This window comes from Macaca fascicularis, chromosome X (assembly GCF_037993035.2).
Source record: "Macaca fascicularis isolate 582-1 chromosome X, T2T-MFA8v1.1".
NCBI lineage: Eukaryota > Metazoa > Chordata > Mammalia > Primates > Cercopithecidae > Macaca > Macaca fascicularis.
The window spans coordinates 3,551,632-3,557,082 of record NC_088395.1 but is presented as its reverse complement, the minus strand read 5'-3'; positions in this window follow the sequence as shown (position 1 = coordinate 3,557,082).

Genomic DNA, 5,451 nt, shown 5'->3' with positions numbered 1-5,451 from the left:
GAAGACACATTGAGACGGGTATCTCGACCTGCCAAGTATAAAGCTAAAGATAAGTTCATAAAAAGGGATGATTTGGCGGACGGTCATCTGTCAGATTCTGATGATGATTCAGAACTCAGCGTGGAAGAAGATCAGAGGGAGAGGCAGGTGCTCTTCGACTTATCAAGCTGCTCCCTGAGGTCCCAAAGCTTTAAGTGTCAGACTTGTAAAAAGTCATATGTAGGGAGGTGGGGACTGGCGCAGCCTTTTAAACTTAATCCAGGCCATGGCCAGCTGGACCCTGAGATGGTGCTGTCTGAGAAAGCCAATGAGAGCACCGTCCGGGGGTGCACGGCGGAAAGGACGCTCGGCCTGAGCTCCCCGGGGCTGTCCATGCCAGCGGCTCCGCATGAGGGAGGGGCCGGCTCCTGCTTGGTGACAGTCAGCATGCGGTGGCCTGCAGGTAATGTTTGCGTCTGAGTGGTGTTTCCGGCCATTCTCACACTGTTATAAAGAAATACCTGAGACCGGGTATTTTATAAAGAAAAGAGGTTTAGTTGGCTCACAGTTGCACAGGCTGTACAGGAAGCATGGTGCTGGCATCTGCTCAGCTTCTGGGGATGCTTCACAAACAGTCACGGTGAAGGCAGAGTGGGAGCAGGCACATCACATGGCCACAGCAGGGACAAGGGGTTGGGGTAGGTACCACACACTTTTAAACCACCAGCTCTCATGAGAACAGCACCAAGGGGATGGTGCTAAACCAATGTGAGATTGGGTGGGGATGGATTCAAACCGTATCAGTCCTTATTCCTGCCTCTGCCTGCCCATCATCCTTAAGTTGACCTTTACAATGTGTGATGGGGACTCAGGCGAAGGCTCAAGCAGGACCAGAATCATTCTAGTGGAGGATCTGAGACCCCCCATGTTTGCACTGCTGCCGAACAGGCTGGAAGCTGCGTGTCTGTGTGTCGGCATGATTTAGTGAGCACATCTGATGGGAACGCAGCTGTTTCTTGAGGTTTGGTCAGGAAAACCAATGGCAGTGCGCTCTTGGCTGGCGCTGCCATTCCAGAGGGTGATGTTGAGAAAGGCAGTCCCTGGGGGTGCTTCTGGAGTGTCAGTAGCCCCTGGCTGCTTAGCGTGTCCTCTCCCTCCTGCCCCTTCTGAAACTCCCAGTAAAGCAGGTATGAGTCGCTGTAAGTTTGCATTATCACATCAAAATTTTTTTTCCAAAATATTGTAATAAAATACACATAACATTTACCATCTTAGCCATATTGAAGTGTGTGGTTCAGGGGTATTAAATACATTCACAATGTTGTACAGCCATCACCCCCACACATTTCCAGAACTCTTTTCATCTACAGCTAAAACTCTGAGCTTCAAGGTGGGGTAAGGGGGGAAAAAACAAACAAAAGAAAACTAAAACTGTCCCCATAAACACCAACTCTCCATTCCCTTTTTCCGCAACCCCGGCAGCCACTATTCTAGTTTCTGTCTCTATGATTTTCACTATGCTACTTTCCTCACAGAAGTGGAATCACAGAATATTTGTCTTTCTGTGACTGGCTTATTTCACTTAGCACAATATCCTCAAGGTTCATGTTGCAGGAAGTGTCTGCATGTCCTTCCTCTGCAAGGCTGAGTAAAATCTCGCTGTTGTGCGTATACCACATTTTGCGTATTCATTCATCTATCAATGGACACTTAGGTTCTTCCACCTTTTGGCTATTCGGAATAATGCTGCTATGAACATGGGTGTTCAACTACCTCCCTGAAACCCTCCTTTCAGTTTTTGGGAGTATATATCCAGAAGTGGAATTGCTAGATTTTAAGTGGAATTTTCATTTTCTTTAGTTCCTTTTCAGACTATTCATTGTTAGTATTTAGAGATGCAGCTGATTTTTGTGTATTGATTTTTTTTTTCCAGTCTCACTCTGTCGCCCAGGCTGGAGTATAGTGGCACAGTCTGAGTTCACTGCAACCTCCGCCTCCCAGGTTCAAGTGATTCTCCTGCCTCAGCCTCCCGAGTAGCTAGGACTACAGTCACACACCATCAGTAACTTTTTATATTTTTAGTAGAAACAGAATTTCACCATGTTGGCCAGGCTGGTCTTGAACTCCTGACCTCAAGTGATCCGTTCACCTCGGCCTCCCAAAGTACTGGGATTACAGGTGTGAGCCACCACACCTGACCTGTGTATTTACTTTGTATGCTACTACATTGCTGATTTCATTTATTAGTTTTTTTTTTAATTATTATTATTTTTTCTTTTTTAAAAGAGACAGAGTCTCACTCTCTTGCTGTGTCACCCAGGCTGGAGGGCAGTGGCACAATCTTGGCTCACTGCAACCTCTGCCTCCAGGGTTCAAGTGATTCTTGTGCCTCAGCCTCCCAAGTAGCTGGGACCACAGGCTCCCACCACCATGCCTGGCTAATTTTTGTATTTTTTATAGAGATGGAGTTTTGCCATGTTGACCAGGCTGGTCTCGAACTCCTGACCTCAAGTGATCCGCCCACCTCTGCCTCCCAAAGTGCTAGGATTATAGGCATGAGCCACCGTGCCTGGCCTCGTTTATTAGTTCCTGAGTGTGAGTGTCAGTGTGTGTGTGTGCGTGCACGCACTCTTCAGGCATTTCTACTTATAAAATCCTATCTGCAAATAGAGATAATTTTACTTCTTTCTTTTCAATTTTGATGCCTTTTATTTCTTTTTCTTGACTAAGTGTGCCGGCTAGAACTTCCAGCATTGTGTTGAATAGAAGTAATGAGTGCAGGCATCCTTGTCTTGTTCCTGATTTTAGAGGAAAAGCTTTCAGTTTTTCACCATTGAGTGTGATGTGGGTTTTTCATATATACTTTTATTATGTTGAGGTAGTTTTCTCTATTCTTTGTTGAGTGTTTTTAATCATGAAAGGGTGTTGAATTTTGTCAGTGCTTTTTCTCCGTTAACTGAAATAATCATACTTTTTTGGAAATGGAAATGGCAGCCACAAATAATGGCCAGCCTGAGCTCTCCTGGTGCCCACTCGCCCCAGCTGGCCTCTTCCACCCCAGGTTCTGCTCCGCTCTGAGGCTGCAGTCCAGGCTGCCTGTGCCTCACACTTCCCATGGATGCAGGCTCAGTGCGCCCCTCGGGAGCTGACAGCCCAGCCCGTGCCCAGGGCCTTTCTGCCTTCCCTTCCCGCCCTGTCCTGAGAGCTCACTGTGCCCTCTGTGGCCCTGACCCAAGGCTTGTTTCTTGGCCTGCTCCTCCCTGCCCTGCGCCATACAGAGCACACAGTAGGTGCTCACTGGGGACTGAAGGAAACGCCCACCAAGTGGCTGCTCAGGGGCTGAGAACTGAAACTTTGTTTAGGTTTTCTTTATTTTCCTTATCAGTGCCTCGGGTTTAAACTTTTTTCTTAATCTTTATCTTCACAAAGGCTGAAAAAGATCATCTAGCAAAGCCTTTTTTCCCAGCTACATATAAAGAATTTGAAAGTCGCATAAAATGGTTAAGAAAATGTGCCAGGATTACCTCAGTAATTCTGGTCTGTGTTCTCAGGAGACCCTGGAAATAAACAATGGTAAGGTACAATCTCCCATGGCAGAAAGAGTTTCACTCATAGAGTTAGCCAAAACAAGGGCCAGGTGCAGGGGCTTACACTTGTAATCCCAGCACTCTGGGAGGCTGAGGCTGGTGGATCACTCGAGGTCAGGAGTTCGAGACCAGCCTGGCCAACATGACAAAACCCTAATACAAAAATTAGCCGGGCGTGGTGGTGCATGCCTCTAATCCCAGTTATACAGGAGGCTGAGGCACAAGAATTCATTTGAACCTGGGAGGCGAAGGTTGCAGTGAGCTGAGATTGTACCACTGTACTCCAGCGTATGCAACAGAACGAGACTCTGTCTCAAAAAAAAAAAAAAAAAAAAAAAACCATGAAAGAAGAAGAATGTTTTTAGTAATGATACTTTTCTAGGCAACCTCATTTTAGCTTTTTTCCATCAAGTGAAATTTTTTTTTCTTAAAGCAATAAATGTGGCCGGGCACAGTGGTTCATGCCTATAATCCCAGCACTTTGGGAGGCCAAGGCATGTGGATCACAAGGTCAGGAGATCAAGACCATCCTGGCTAACACAGTATGAAACTCTGTCTCTACTAAAAATGATACAAAAAATTAGCCAGGCGAAGTGGCATGCGCCTGTAGTCCCAACTACTCAGGAGGCTGAGGCAGGAAAACTGGTTGAACCCGGGAGGTGGAGGCTGCAGTGAGCCGAGATCACGCCACTGCACTCCAGCCTGGGCAACACAGTGAGACTCCATCTCAAAAAAAAAAGCAATAAATGCTCTTCCAGAAAACTCAAAATGAAGATAAGCTAAAAGAAAATGGAAAACACCAGAATACCAGAATCTTTGCACTCAGTGATGATCAGAGTTAGTAACTCAGGTATCCTTTTCTTCTTTTTGTTTTTGAGACAAGGTTTCACTCTGACTCCCAGGCTGAAGTACAGTGGGGCAAATACAGCTCACTGTACCTTGATTTCCCAGGCTCAAGCAATCCTTCCTTCTGGGCCTCTCAAAGTGCGGGAATTACAGGCATGAACCACCACGCCCAGCCCTGTCTTCTTCTCTACGTGGGTTTTGGGGGATGGGTTATAGAGGAGCCATTTCATTATTGTTTTTGGTTTTTCTGACACCATTCTCATGTCGATGCCATTGTTATTATCAAATTGCCTTTAGCTACATTGGATTTTTTGGGTTTTTTTGCATAGAGTCTCGCTCTGTTGCCCAGGCTGGAGTGCAGTGGTGCAATCTCGGCTCACTGCAACCTCCGCCTCCTGAGCTCAAGTGATTATCCATCCTCAGCCTCCCCATTAGCTGGGATTTACAGACACCCACTACCATGCCCGGCTAGTTTTTGTATTTTTAGTAGAGATGGGGTTTCACCATGTTGTCCAGGCTGGTCTTGAACTCCTGATCTCAAGTGATCCACTTGCCTCGGCCTCCCTAAGTGCTGGGATTACGGGTGTGAGCCACTGCGCCCAGCCCCCTGCTGCGCTTTAAACAGAGAAAAACACTGCAGTATTAAGACGTATTAATATTTAAGACGTATTTAAGACGTATTAAATACAGTACATAATCTTAAAACATTGTTGAAACACAGAAAACACATCCTCTTTTGACCACAGGAGTTAGTAGGGGAGGCTTGCACCCATCCATGCTTTTGAGCGTGCACTCACACATGCATGCACATGACCACTCATTCACATACCCTCACACACACTTGCACTCATGCCCTTTACACTTGCCCTTGCACACTTGTACACATGCCCTTTACACTGTGCACACTCAGATCCACACCACGTACACTCATACACTGGCACTCACACCCACACATGCATCACACCCCTACACTTCCACTGTCACATGCACATACACTTACACACATTCACACACAGCCTCACATATGCACACTCATACA